At 41.3% G+C, this 16,425-nt stretch overlaps 1 protein-coding gene across 3 annotated transcripts in view; it reads left to right on the top strand.

The window, feature by feature from the left end:
• LOC126470904 (ligand of Numb protein X 2-like) overlaps positions 1-16,425 on the top strand; it is a 492,663-nt gene that overhangs the window by 198,450 nt on the left and 277,788 nt on the right. The window lies entirely within an intron of this gene.

The following is a 16,425-nucleotide window of genomic DNA, read 5'->3' on the forward strand; positions in this document are numbered from 1 at the left end:
GACTGCCTCTTTTTGTGCAAACAGCCACTGGACCTGTGAACATCCTTCATACCACAAACAAATAGTGAAGATTAAACAGCGCTGACAGCAAGAATCTGCCAAGCTCGGACAATTGTGCTGACCGGAAATTGCCACACCGCAGTGCTAAATAAAATGTCCCGCAATGCCAGGTATTTCCGGGAAGGAATGTTCAAGTTGCAGGCTGAGCCTCTGCAGCCCGCAGACACTGCAGGAATGAAGTTCGGCACGCCGCGTCGTGGCCGGCACTGCTCTAAGGCGTAGGAATGTTAGTGTGCGGATATAAAATGCCACTAAAGTATTCATAAAAGAAATGTAAGACATCTAGGGCTGATCTCTGGATCTTCCGATCTGTACCATCGAAGTAAGTTTGCTGTGAAATTCTGGAATGTTACTTTAGCTGAACAGCTGTTTTGTCCAAACCAGCAAACTATCGAAACCATCAAGATTGAGAAAGATTGTATGTAGTGGACTTAATGTGGACACCACTTTTCTTAATTTGGTGAAAACATCTGCAGCAGTTCCCATCACTATTAAATAAATTACGTATTAACTTACTGGGATATACACTACTGGTCATTGAAATTGCTACACCAAGAAGAAATGCAGATGATAACGGGTATTCATTGGACAAATAAATTATAGTAGAAGTGACATGATATTACATTTTCACGCGATTTGGGTGCATAGATCCAGAGAAATAACGGCCGTAATAACGGCCTTGATACGCCTGGGCATTGAGTCAAACAGAGCTTGGATAGCGTGTACAGGTACAGCTGCCCATTCGGCTTCAACACGATACCACAGTTCATCAAGAGTAGTGACTGGCGTATTGTGACGACCCAGTTGCTCGGCCACCATTGACCAGACTTTTCAATTGGTGAGAGATCTGGAGAATGTGCTGGCCAAGGCAGCAGTCAAACATTTTCTGTATCCAGAAAGGCCCGTACAGGACCTGTAACATGCGGTCGTGCATTATCCTGCTAAAATGTAGGGTTTCGCAGGGATCGAATGAAGGGTAGAGCCACGGGTCGTAACACATCTGAAATGTAACGTCCACTGTTCAAAGTGCCGTCAATGCGAACAAGAGGTGACCGAGACGTGTAACCAATGGCACCCCATACCATCACGCCGGGTGATACGCCAGTATGGCGAGGACGAATACACGCTTCCAATGTGTGTTCACCGCGATGTCGATAAACACGGATGCGACCATCATGATGCTGTAATCAGAACTTGGATTCATCCGAAAAAATGACGTTTTGCCATTCGTGCACCCAGGTTCGTCGTTGAGTACACCATCGGAGGCGCTCTGTCTGTGATGCAGCTTCAAGGGTAACCGCAGCTATGGTCTCCGAGCTGATAGTCCATGCTGCTGCAAACGTTGTCGAACTGTTCGTGTAGATGGTTGTTGTCTTACAAACGTCCCTATCTGTTGACTCAGGGATCGAGACGTGGCTGCACGGTCCGTTACAGCCGTGCGGATAAGATGCCTGTCATCTCGAGTGCTAGTGATACGAGGCCGTTGGGATCCAGCACGGAGTTCCGTATTACCCTCCTGAACCCACCGATTCTATATTCTGCTAACAGTCATTGGATCTCGACCAACGAGAGCAGCAATGTCGCGAAACGATAAACCGCAATCGCAATTACGATAGGCTACAATCCGACCTTTATCAAAGTCGTAAACGTGAAGGTACGCATTTCTTCTCCTTACACGAGGCATCACAACAACGTTTCACCAGGCAACTCCGGTCAACTGCTGTTTGTGTATGAGAAATCGGTTGGAAACTTTCGTAACGTCAGCACGTTGTAGGTGTCGCCACCGGCGCCAGCCTTGTGTGAATGCTCTGAAACGCTAATAATTTGCACGGCACAGCATCTTCTTCCTGTCGGTTAAATTTCGCGTCTGTGGCTCATCTTCGTGGTGTAGCAATTTTAATGGCCAGTAGTGTATTTGAGGAGATGGACGGTCGAGGATTCTTCGCCAGTTAGAGCCCATTGTGTCTGTGTAGATTGAGGATCATCGCTGTAAAAGAGCACACTGGCGAGCATTTATCAGGGAGACGTCACAAGTCTTCTGCCGACTTCATTATATACGAAAGAAAAAGGTCTGTGACTAGTAATATATTACAAACATAAATAAATGCAACGTAAAGTGTATAAATACACGATAGTCTCTGTTTTTTTAACCATAAGACCTACGATAAATCACTAGTTGGTGGCTTCAGACAGTTTCTTTGGTATTCCCTTTAAAGCCATATAGATCAGACGATTCTCTGAATGTCATATCTGCGAATGGAAATGCCGGACCACAGTTCGTATGCAAGATGCAGAGTTGGTTTAACGTCCATACGAAAGACGTAGTGCACAGGACGCTCCTGCAGCTCATCCTCTAATGTTACCCGTGAGTCTAGGATCTGTGTCGAGTATACATGACTGGAAATTATAAGATGTTCTTAAATTTAAAATTATTCCTATAAGATCTTACACTTATACTATTTATTCATTGAAATCAGCACTTTACAAAGAACATTTTATTTTCCAACGAATTATAAAAAATATGAAGCATACTGCAGTGAATGAGCTAAAGCACACAAAGAGATCAGCTAAGGCAGATGATAAGATACTGGCGGAAGTAAAGCTGTGAGGACGGGTCGTGAGTCGTGCTTGCGTGGCTAAGTCGGTTGAGCACTGCGAGAGGCAAAGGTCCTGACTTCGAGTATCGGTCCGGCACACAGTTTTAATCTGCCAGAAGGTCAACATATATTTCATCAATATATTTCACATTTTAGTAGTAGAATTAACCCAAGTGCACACACACACACGCACACGCACACGCACACGCACACGCACACGCACACGCACACACACGCGCGCGCGCGCGGTAAATCACGTACTGAAGTCAATTCGCGATATAAATTCGGTAATGACTGTATGAGTGACTTAAACTCTAATGCTCGCTGGCACTGCTATATGAAAGGTTATCGCGGATAAATAGCTTAACCTGTATACCATTGTTCTTCTCAGTTATCTGTAATTCTCGATGACAGCCAGCTGTAAATTTTGCAGATTGTTTTCTCTGCTAGCTTATCAATGTTTTCATTACCAATTATTCCACTATGGCTTTTAGCTCAAACGAATTCTATTACATTATTGTCCTTTCTTTATTTGATAAGCGTATCATTTCTTATTTATAATGTAGTTCTTGCTTTAGGTGCTACCGTGAAAACATCAGGTCTAAAACTTTTTGCATCGAAGAAGCTGGAGATCGACTGCGGTCAACGGACCCTATAAAACATTCGACTTTGAGCTTTAGTCACTGATCACCTATAAAAATTGAGATACCCCAAGTTAAAAGTAGCAAGCTAAACCTTCCTATGCTCCCCACGACGATGGTGAATAACTTGAACCGTACTCCTGTTGGGACAGATACGTTTTTAAATTATCTCGCGATGGAAACGTTGTGCGGCACGTCAGTTACCGTATGCTAATCCATGTTACCTACCAACAACGCATTTGTGTATACTTTAAACAACTGATGCTACATGTAATTCAGTTAGTGACTTGAGTCGCATGTCAACTCGAGTACTGATGTCTCATGTCAACACTGCCTTCGAGAAAACTGAATAGAAAAGACTGTGGGCGAACCTGAGAATTACAACTGGACCAGGTGTAAGGGAGAGAGCAATTGGACGTTCCGTGTTAGAAGAGTTCATGTGGTATGTCGCTACGTTATATTCATGTATGTTGCTCACGTTTAATCTACGATGATTAGGTGTAGAAACTGCCAGTAGGGATGGAAATTCTTGTGACCCAAGTCCGATACTATGGTTCACTCAGTCGTGATAAGGAGATAATTAAAGATTTGTCTAGCAGTAAAATTTATATGAAGAGTACTTTTGTGGAAACCATGAATGATTCATCGCTTCTTTTATTTGCATACTCAGTGTTACGCAAGATTCACAAAATACATAACATTTAAGTCTACATTTTTGGACAGTGACGAGAACTGGTTAACTTGTGCACTCGATACCTACAAAATATCTAGTAGTTTTGTCCACTGTTACGAGGCGGGGTCAGAAACTAAAGTTGCAAGACCGATATCCCTTGAGTTTCGACTGCTATAGAGAAATTATTAGTGTGCGGTAATTCTGATTAACGCCGTTGGCAATTGTGCAGAGTTTTATCCACCCGCCACGTACAGCGCAAGTTGTGTTGTTATAGGTGAACACAAACGGCGACTCGTTTGGAAGACTGGTGTCGCGAAGAAATCTGCTATTCGATTTATGTGAACGAAACGTGTAACCGCGGCGGAAATTCACCGGCAGCTGGTATAGGTTTACCGAGAGAATGTAATGTCTCGTCCGCATTTCGCAGAATGGTGTCGAAAGTTACCAGCCGGTAGACAAACGTCACCGACAAGGATCGCAATGGCAGACACAGCAAGTCCTCAACATATTTGAACACATGTGGTGTTGAGGAGCTGATGCAGGAGAACTTAAGGGAGCACCTATGAGGCCGACTATTCGCTTCAGACGAGGTGGTGAAGCACTTAGCTACAACGTGGCTGAACAAGCAAGGACACGATTTATACAAGAAGGGTATACTCAGACTCGTCTCACGAAGCGACAAGTGCCTAAATCGATATGGAAACTGTGTAGAAAAATAACGTAATGTACACTACCGGCCATTAAAATTGCTACACGAATATGATGTACTACAGACGCTAAATTTAACCGACAGGATGATGATGCTGTGATATGGAAATGATTAGCTTTTCAGAGCATTCTCACAAGGTTGGCACCGGTGCCGACACCTACAACGTGCTGACATGAGGAAAGTTTCCAACCGATTTCTCATACAAAAAACAGCAGTTGACTGGCGTTGCCTGGTGAAACGTTGTTGTGATGCCTCGTGTAAGGAGGAGAAATGCGTACCATCACGTTCCCGACTTTGATAAAGGTCGGATTGTAACCTATTGCGATTGCGGGTTATCTTATCTCGACATTGCTGCTCGCGTTGGTCGAGATTCTATGGCTGTTAGCAGAATATGGAATCGGTGGGTTCGGGAGGGTAATACGGAACGCCGTGCTGGATCCCAACGGCCTCGTATCACTAGCAGTCGGGATGACAGGCATCTTATCCGCATGGCTGTAACGGATCGTGCAGCCACGTCTCGATTCCCGAGTCAACAGATGGGGACGTTTGTGCAAGACAACAACCATCTGCACGAACAGTTCGACGACGTTTGCAGCAGCGTGGACTATCAGCTCGGAGACGATGGCTGCGGTTACCCTTGACGCTGCATCACAGACAGGAGCGCCTGCGATGGTGTACTCAACGACGAACCTGGGTGCACGAATGCCGAAACGTCATTTTTTCGGATGAATCCAGTTTCTGTTTACAGCATCGTGATGGTCGCATCCGTGTTTGGCGACATCGCAGTGAACGCACATGCGAAGCGTGTATTCGTCATCGCCAGACTGGCGTATCACCCGGCATGATGGTATGGGGTGCCATTGGTTACACGTCTCGGTCACCTCTTGTTCGCTTTGACGGCGGAACTTTGAACAGTGGACGTTACATTTCGGATGTGTTACGACCCATTGTTCTATCCTTCATTCTGTCCCTGCGAAACCCTACATTTCAGCAGCATAATGCACGACCGCATGTTGCAGGTCCTGTACGGGCCTTTCTGGATACAGAAAATGTTCGACTGCTGCCCTGGCCAGCACATTCTCCAGATGTCTCACCACTTGAAAACGTCTGGTCATTGGTGGCCGAGCAACTGGCTCGTCACGATATACCAGTCACTACTCTTGATGATCTGTTGTATCGTGTTGAAGCTGCATGGGCAGTTGTACCAGCACACTCCGTCCAAGCTCTGTTTGACTCAATGCCCAGGCGTATCAAGGCCGTTATTATGGCCAGAGGTGGTTGTTCTGGGTACTGATTTCTCAGGATCTATGCACCCAAATTGCGTGAAAATGTAGTCACATGTCAGTTCTAGTGTAATATATTTGTCCAATGAATACCCGTCTATCATCTGCATTTCTTCTTGGTGTAGCAATTTTAATGGTCAGTAGTGTATATACTGCCTGCTGGCTGCATTGGATGCGTGAAATCAAATACAGACGTTTCGCTGCAGCTTTGTAACTTTAGTTTCCGATCACCCATCGTACTAAGCACAAACTTTGTCCGTAGTGAAGTGAAGACATCAGAAACGTAAAAGACATTGGCAACTCCGTTTCCCGCATCTCTGTGTCATGCCGCTAACAACCGAAGCCGTGTCTTCCAAAGCCACGTCCATACCGGCCGCAAAACCAAAGAAAGAGGTTCGGCAGAGCGCCGCGTTCGGTGTGTACGTTAAACCGCGCCGCTCTGCCCAATAACGAACAAGTTCCGCTCTGTGCCAGTTCATCAAAGAAAATGTTTCGTTCGTGAGCGCTTTGTTACAACCTTCCTCGTTTTGTACTTTTATTGGCTGGCGGGCACACACACACACACACACACACACACACACACACACACACACACACACACCCCGCAACATTGCTGCGCACGTATGGATAGTCTGCTCCATGCGGCGCAATTCCGCCTGGTCGACGCCGTAGTACGCTGCCCGGTGCCGCGCATTTGTCCCGTGTGGACGCGGCTAAGACTAACCGTTACACAGACACCCCGCCAAGAATGGATGGAAAACTGGCGCATACGCCCAGGTCCATCCAAGTCGCAACTAGTTATCTTTAGGCGACTGATGACCTCAGAAGTTAAGTCGCATAGTGCTCCGACAGAGCCATTTGAACTAGTTATCTTTGCACACACAAATTTAATACCATATACGCAGAAAACCCCCCAGAAAATGCTGCAGTGAATTTATGGGGGAAGAAAATAAGAGCTCAGAACACAGTAAGATACCTTCGGATCATTCTAGATAGACTGATAAACTGGAACGATAATACCAAGCAAAAGATCGTGGCAGCAAACAAATAAAATACGTAAGAGCGGGTTAATACCGCATAGAAGAGTGGGAGGTGGGAGGGGGGGGGGGCAGGGGCACCATTAACGATACTCATTTGTAAAATGTTCGTGATGATAAGAGGCGTGTTTTTTAAGTAAGTACCGTTCTGAAATTAAAAAAAAATGGTTCAAATGGCTCTGAGCACTATGCGACTTAACTTCTGAGGTTATCAGTCGTCTAGAACTTAGAACTAATTAAACCTAACTAACCTAAGGACGTCACACACATCCATGCCCGAGGTAGGATTCGAACCTACGACCGTAGCGGTCGCTCGGCTCCAGACTGTTGCGCCTAGAACTGCACGGCCACTCCGCCCGGCTGAAATTAACCTTCTAACGGTAAGGTGAAGTTTCCTGACATAAACGGTATCCATTTTTCGGGGTAAAATAAAAAATGAATAATGGGAAAAAGTTGTATTATCAATTAAACACACATTACATTTGTTATAACAAGTTTTTTTATTTTTATAGTCAATAAGTAAGAATATAGAGTACTTTGGAAAAAAATAGGAACTTGATTACAAAAAAATATCTAATAGAAATATTCTCTATAAAATTATTGAAAACATAGTAAAAATCAATAGATTTAGTCATCAACTAGGAACTTGAGTGCTTTAGAGTTTCTAAAGATAGGAACTAAATGAGAAACATCTCTTACTACTTGTAGAAAATAATTATAGTGTCAGCAGTTTCGAAATATAAAGTTCTCAAGAATAAATGTCTTTGTACACATAATGTAATAGGTGGTTTCTGAACAGTTTTCTGCATCTATATTTTCGCCATCCTCTGACTCAGCCTCCTGTCGGAGAAAGTTGTGTATCTCCTCAGGAGTTCTAAGGAGTTGATGCGCCATTTTAGTAAAATACTAGAAGAGAAAACGAAACTTAGATGTAATATGAACATCAATATGGGGTTGAATCCTCCCCACAAAAGAAACTAATAAGTGTGACGTAAACAGTAAGGTGGGGTCGGATCCAACCAGCGCGGGTAATGTAGGTTTCGGATAGAGAGGGTAGCTGTAGGTCACTCACCAGACTGACGTGGCCGCCTCGTCGTTCTCGGGACGACTGCCTATTGGGGTAGCTGAAACCACAGCGCTCTCAGAAAAGGGAGTGGGGAGTTATAAACAAAACAGACTCACTGGGGTCAGATCCAACCCAAACCTTACCTTTAGAAGGTTAAAAAAGACGTGCTAAGATATCTCAGTAATTTTATTTTTACCCGAAAGACAGTACCTTAATCTACTTTTCTACATAATTTCCGTCAATATTGAGGCACTTGTCGTAACATTGTACCAGTTTTTTAATACCCTCCTCATAGAAGCCTGCCGCCTGACTTGTTAACCACTGCATCACCACGGTTTTGACTTCCTAAACGTCTTGAAGACGCTGACCGCCCAGGTGTTTCTTCAAGTGCAGGAACAGATGGTAGTCACTGGGTGCAAGATCGGGGCTGTACTGAGGATGATCTAGAGTTTCCCATCGAAAAGATGTGACGAGATCTTTGGTCTGATTCGCCACATGCGGACGGGCATTACCTTGCAGCAAAACGATGCCCTTGCTCAACTTCCACGACTCTGGTGTGACGTAGGCCACCCATGTTTCATCGCCCGTAACAATTTGTCTTAAGAAATCATCACCGTCGTTGTGGTACCGCTCAAGGAAAGTCAATGCACTGTCTGAAGGTTTGGTTTTGTGCACATCCGTCAACATTTTCGGAACCCAACGTGCGCACAATTTTCGGTAATTCAAGTGCTCGGTCACAATGCCATACAAAACACTACGAGAAACATTAGGAAAGTCATCCCGCAAGGAGGAAATTGTAAAGGGTCTGTTTTCTCTCACCTTATTGTCCACTTCCTGCACCAAACTTTCATTAACGACCGGACGCCCACTCCGTTGTTCATCATGCACATTTGTGCGCATCTTTAAATGCTCTCACCCACTTTCTTACCATTCCATCACTCATAATGTTTTCTCCGTAAACTGCACAGATCTCACCATGAATATCGATCGCTTTTAGGCCTTTAGCACTAAGAAATCTTATAACAGCCCGAACTTCACAGTCGGCGGGACTCAAGATTATCGGAGGCATCTTAAATACTCAGTACACAACGTAAAAAAGGAAGAATCAGACTGTAATGGCGCCAGTGCGTAGATTAAGGCACAGGCTTTCACGTAAAAATAAAATTATTCAGCTATCTTAGCACGTCTTTTTTTAATTTGAAAACGGTACCTACTTAAAAACACGCCTCGTAACTCTGGAGAATGCTACACAGCCGTGAATAGATCACGGAGCGCCAATTAAACGAATCGTGTCATCAGGCAGAACGAGTCATTGTATTTCGCGAAAACTCGAAAGTAGGTATAATTTGTAGGTTGTGTGTCACCCACTCAACATATGTCAAAATTATATATAAAAATAGCAAATCTTTTAAATAAAAAATTGAAAATATAGCTATTTTTTATAAAAAAATTTTAAGAGTAAAAATCATATATATGCATAAAAATTTCTCGATTCTCTTGCCGCGTCAAATTCCGATAAAATTACAAACTTTCGATGATATTCGCCATCATCCTCGTCAGAGACTAAACTGGATGTTGTGAGCTGGCAAGGTTCCCTCTTTTACACCCCCAGAACGGCATCCGATTGACTGGATTATGTTATGATGGCGCGTACAGAGGTTGCGCTCTCCAGCGTTGCTTGCAAGCCATCGATCGCATCAGGCGGTGATGGCTCAAATGGCTCTGAGCACTATGCGACTTAAACTTCTGAGGTCATCAGTCGCCTAAAACTTAGAACTAATTAAACCTAACTAACCTAAGGACATCACACACATCCATGCCCAAGGCAGGATTCGAACCTGCGACCGTAGCGGTCGCTCGCCTCGAGACTGTAGCGCCTAGAACCGCACGGCCACTTCGGCTGGCTCAGGCTGTGAACTACGGGATGTGTTCCTCAGTGTGTTTTTCCTTGTCAAGTGCACGCTTCCGTACGTAGCTACGTGCATAGTCGGTGTCTCTGTTGAAGTTTTTTTCAAGAGCTTCCCTGATCACATCGTCCCAATAGTTCGAAGTGTGAGCTAGTATTCTCGTTTGTTCAAACAAGATCTTGTGCTTATTTAACAGGCTGAGCTCTGCAACCACTGATTTATGCAAATGCCTCTATTTAAGGTGACGTTGGTGCTCGACGCAACGATCGGCAACCGTCCGTATAGACTGGCCCACGTAACTCTTGCCCCACTCGCAAGGAATGTTATAAATTCCCGGCACTCTGAGGCCAAGAATATCTTTAATGGGTCGCAACATTTCTTTAAGTTTTCTGGGTGGCTGGAAGACCGGTCGGTTTCCTTGCCTGTTTACCACTCTACTTGTTTCATAGCAGAACGGAAGCCGTGCTATATGTTGGTTCTCTTGGCTTGTTTGAAAGAGTCACGTCATGGTTTTCTCAACAATATTGAACTGATGTCACGGACAGAAAATCCGTTTCCTCTGAACATTATCTTCAGATGCTTAATCTCGTAACCGAGGTGGTCGATGTCCGAAATAGTTCTGGCTCTGAGTACTAAGGTGTTCAGCATAGCTCTCTTCTGAGCTGGATGGTGAAAGCTACAGCCGTTGAGATACTGATCTGTATGCGTCAGTTTTCTGTACACAGAATGACGGAGTCGTTCATCTGATTTCCCATCAAGCAACACACCCAAAAAAAGGTAACTTCCCGTCCTTGTCCACCGCCACTGCAAATCTTATGTTGGAATGTATACCATTGAACTGATCAAGAAACTACTGTAGCGCCTCACTGCTATGCGACCGGATTAAAAATACAGGGTGGTCGGCAATTCCCGTTACAGACTTCTAGGACTTGTAGAGGGGAGTGAATATATCGTATTTTGAATAGGAACCCATGTCCGGAAACGTCATCCAACGTGACTACAGAGCGTCAAAGTTACAGGCGCGGTCGTACCTCAACAGCTATGAACACTTGCTCAGTACAGGAGATGTTTCACATTAACTCCTCAGTCATGCACTTTAGAGCCCACGTTTATTGGACTTTTTTGTCGTTTTTGTCCACTCTACCACCACACGCTTCACAACACAAGAACCGGTTCTTGTATTCAACTGTCAGAGGTATCAGAACGGTTTTCGTTTATAACTTTCGACACGTTCGTTTCCGGTATAGGGATCCTTCCTTCAGATTAATACATTTATCATTCTCCATCATCCTAGAAAGTCTGTAACACCATCACGGAATCATCCTGTGTATACGTACATTTACAGACGCCCGCGCCTGTAACTTTAACGCTCTGTAGTCTCGTTGGATGACGTTTCTGGACATGGGTTCCTATTCAAAATACGATGTACTCACCCCCCTCTACAAGTCCTAGAAGTCTGTAACGGGAATTTCCGACCACCCTGCATATCGTCAGCAGATCTGAAGAAGAAAGATGGCTGGAAGAGAGCAGTGTTCAACGCTTGTTCTTCAAAATCTGTGAAAAAGGTCGCTAATGGCTGATGACAGTGGCGAATCCATGGGAATTCCATCAGTCATTTTATGTAATTTCTACTGTAAGAGAAGTATTTGGTCATCAGAGGCGAAATAATTTCAATGTTTCTGGCGAGCCATAAAAATCATATATGATTTCCACTCTTTAAAAAAATTGAAAATTTAGCTATTTTTTATGTATAATTTTGATATATTTTCACTGGGTGACGCAGAACCTAAAAATTATATCTGCCATGCTACGCCTTATTTCTCGCTCACTTAATCGAATTTTTATATAAAAAGCTAAATTTGTAAATTTTTTATATTATTTTTAAAAAGAAATCAATTGAAGAAACTAGGGAAATGAATTCCTTTATTATAAAGACAATTTTTAAATATTTTTATTTACAAATGATTTTGTAATGAATCATGGTTTTGTAAGAAACTATTAAGATCTGTCTCATTTGAGAAAACATATATGTGCCGAGCGCAGTGGCGAGTAAGAATATTAATATTAATTAAACTAAAATTCCAAATCATGATACTCATTATTAATATTTTTCATTTTCTTTGTATCTCAATTTAATCTGTAATTCTTCAAAAAATTGAAAACCCAATTATTTATTAATTTGAAATGTATATATATATATATATGGCACAATAATCTTAAACTTGTTATTAAGCACCATACAAATTTTTACTCCGTATATAGTATTAAAATAACCGCATCCAGTAATGTTGTACAAAACATTTATTTCTAGCTAATGTACAAAACATTTATTTCTAGCTCTCTAATTCTTTTAAATAAATTAGGATTGTTTGCATTATTGAGCTTCTTGAGTAGAGGCTCCATTTATAAAAAAAAATTATTAGTAAAATTAAGCAAAACTCCAGGCCAATCGGAGAAACCCGAAGGATTTTTCCTTGACATTTGTTCGTTTGTTGCTTCTTATTTTCACACTCCGGGTTTTTTCTGCTGCTGCCGATGTGTCACTTTTTTCTCTGACACTGCTACTGTTCCATCTTCTTCTGCTCGTAGATTCTTGAGCTGCCAGATTAGCTGTCAGATGTTCTCGAAGAATGTAGGACAGCAAATGATTTAGTAATTGCCAGCCAAACCATTAGCTAAAGCACCAGCTTTGCCTGTACAAGGTAGCAAAATCCGTTTACAAACCGTATTCTAGTAGATATTTGAGTGATAAACTATCAAATGGATTGGATTGTTTGGGGGAGGAGACCATACAACGAAGTCATCGGTCTCATCGAAATAGGGAAGGACGGGGAAGGAAGACGGCATTTGCCTGGAGCGATTTAGGGAAATCACGGAAAACCTAAATCAGGATGGCCGGACGCGGGATTTCAAATGGAGATATGTTGAGTGATAAACTTTCAAATGGAGATATGTTCCTCGATTTATTTCGGATGGAAATACCTTATTTTCTTTACATTGTGCTTTTCTTTTTTTAGAAGAAATTAATTGTAAATATGAATGTGAGGACTCAAATTGAGATTAAATAATAATTTTTACGTGAGAAACGAAGTATATTCCGTGGTATAGTAGCTAGCGTCGCTGCCTCTGTGTCCCGGGGTCCCGGGTACGATTCCCGGCCGGGTTGGGGATTTTCTGTGCCCGGGGACGGGGTGTTTATGCTGTCATCATCATCATCATTTGCGACAGTGGCAGGATTGCACTGTGTAAAGAATTGGGACGTTGCGCGGGCGCTGACGACCGCGCATTTGAGCGCCCCACGAACCAAACATAATCATCATCGAAGTATATTCCCATACTGTTCTGAATGGACACTGCCCCAGCTCCACCTGTGAATGAAGTTTTCAACTGCTATGCGAGAAGTACAGATATACTGAGCGATCGAGACGGAAATAAGTAGGTGGAGCGAAGCGGAAAATGTCGTTTGATTGCTATGTTGATCGCGCCCACTTCGTGAATCAGTCAATCGAGTCAGTTCTCTGTCGCAGGTGGGATCTCTATACTGCAGCCGCCGCCTGCCAGCATACAAATAGATCGATTTTTGTTTATTTCTCAGCCAGATAGTTACCGATGTTAAAAATTCAAAAAGCTAGCATAATCTACATGAAAAAGGCTATCTTATCTATCTTGCTTAAAAATATTCAGTTAATATCTTGTGCTGTACATCATATATAAGATTCTTTTCACCATACATAATTACATAAGCATGGGTAGTTGCAGGAATTTTATCATTAAAAGTTGCACAAAGTTTCAGTGTTGTTTTTTGAGTGGCAACTACATTCTTTCTACGAGTCATATTTATGACATAAATTGGATAATTCGTTATGAAATTACATGAACTTATATAAAACATCTCCATTTCTCCTTTAAAATCCAGAAGAGAGTCGTAAGCCTTCAAATAATTATTTGGTGGATCTAAGTTCCACATTTCTCGCAGAATAACTTTATTTCTTCCATTCTCAAGATAAAGTGTGCATATCTTAACATGATCAGATACTGACAAATCAGACATCTGATTACTTTTTCGTATTTTTGTCTGAAATTTAATAAATATGAATTCGTAAGGCATATAAAATTCTGTGGAGCTATATAAATTTGTAATATGTAACTCAAAATTCTTTTTACCACTCAATGCAGCGACTTCAGTAATTTGTAATTCATAAAAGGATATCGGAATTTTTACTTTTTCGTTGCTTTTGCACATAATTTGGCCCATATTTAAAATAGGTACACGAATTTCCAAAGATACTACAAAAATTCTATCTTCATTTGAGAGAGTATCTATTATTTTAATTGAAGCATTCTTGTGATCGTACCATCTAAGCATAGCATCTCCAGCGTTAGAAGACAGTGTAAAATTACAGAAAGATCTCCGTCAAACATGATATCCTTCTAATCATTGAAAAATGAACCAAGCATTCCAAGTGGATAAAACGCTTGAGTTTTCATGCACTTTATGTTTGTGTTGTTAAGTATATGACCTTCCATGCTTATTTTATCAGCAAGAGATGAACTGAAGTGGAACAAAATTGATGATGAAATAAAAGAATGTTCAGTTCTAGATAAAACATTATTTCCTCTCTGTATGGCTATAAAATCAAACATCTTTGCCACATCATTACGGATTAATTTTTCATTGGATTTGCTGTCATATTTTGGGTAATACGATCAACTAACTATAACAGTCTTGAGGCTCATGTACAATTGAGTATGATTAGGATGAAGTCATCCATCTCCTATGTGGATGTTAATTTCACTATCCTTGTTAGGAACATTCAGGTTATATTTACTTTTCTTGTTCACAGGGAATCAGTAAACTGGATTTTAATAAGGATCAAATTTTATTAGGCCATTTCTAAAACAACTGTTACACAAGCACAATTGAAGTCAGTTAAATTATTATTTTCATCAGTTATAGTTCCTTCTGAATCCTGAATTTTATTGTGAACTGGAATATATACAGGATTATGTGGTTCATCAATTAGTGGTCCACCAAATTCAGCATTAGGCTTGAGTGAAGTAATAATAATAATTACTTAGTGAAAATGATCTGTATGCTTTACAAACATTCCATCAGCTAGATTAAAATTTATGTTGATTAACTCTAATGGAATGATTTTATGAACATCGGTAGTAACAGTCCTTCCCTTAGCAAGAATAGTTTGTCCACTAAATCCAAGCACACTTCGAATACTATTATTTATATCCATATAAAATATATCACTTTCAGTAATAACTCAAAACTTCATCTTCTTTGATGTATATGTATATTAGGCTCTTTTGTATGGAGAAATTTTTCTAAGCTGTTCGAAGCATATTTATCAACAGTAATTGTCTCTCCATCACAATACAATTTGTTATTTTTGGACACAATATTTGGAGTTAAAAATGTATAAGAACTAACTAGTGCAACTTTGCTATAGTTGCCTCATAAAGGTACAGACAATCATTTTTTGAGAACAGATGATATACTCCTCAGTTGAAATAGGCGACTCATTTGCAGCAAGCTGTTGCCTAATTCTGTTCTATGTGCAATAATAGAGCCAAGCTGATGTCGAAAACAGTAGAAATTATACCATTAGATGACAGTCAAGATAATTTGATTGTAGTATTCGATAATTTCATTCTCAAAAATCAGGATGTGGTTAGAGAATATTTTATATTTTACTAGAGGCGTACATAAAGGAATAGATTGTTTTTATTTAGTTCAGACATAGTCAGAAATATCAAAACAATTCGTGAGAGATAATCTAAATTTTTAAAATACATTTAGACAAGATGTACTAATTGTACTTAGAAATTAACAGCGTAGTCTATTGGTTCTTTGGTGTAGTACGTGTTGATGATTAAACACCCGAACTACGAAGCTGAGGAGCTGATTTTAGATAAAACTTTATATTACGATTTCATTTTTCTGTATTCCGATTTTGATGAAATAATGTCTATACATTACCCCAGGCTACGCACAAGTTACCTGTGAAAACCCCACAAAAATTCATCAAGTAGTTTTGGAAATTAGTGCGTTCAAACAGACAGACACGACGGTTTTTCACTGTTTTATTATTAGTGTAGCCGAAAAAGGTCTTAGAAAATTTACTGTTCAGTAAGTACAGGTAGCGTTTTCCGCAGCCCTGAGGGATTTGAAACAAAGTTGCCACTACAATCAATAAATTTTAGAATTAGTGCGTTAAGACGAGTCGTGAGACACGAATTTAATTTTACACCTGTTAACGTTGGCGTTCCACCAGTGGACGTAATTTCCGCATTGGAGGGGTTCAATTTCAAAGAGAAAACATCAAAACAGCGCCAGAGTAGTCGCTTTAAGGAAAACACCAGGGTGAAAATTCCCGTATTGCCTCCGTGCTAATAGAAAAGCAGTAAACAATTTTCAGAATGACGTTTTAACTGTATTT

This window comes from Schistocerca serialis, chromosome 3, assembly GCF_023864345.2.
Source record: "Schistocerca serialis cubense isolate TAMUIC-IGC-003099 chromosome 3, iqSchSeri2.2, whole genome shotgun sequence".
NCBI classification, from domain to species: Eukaryota; Metazoa; Arthropoda; class Insecta; order Orthoptera; family Acrididae; genus Schistocerca; species Schistocerca serialis.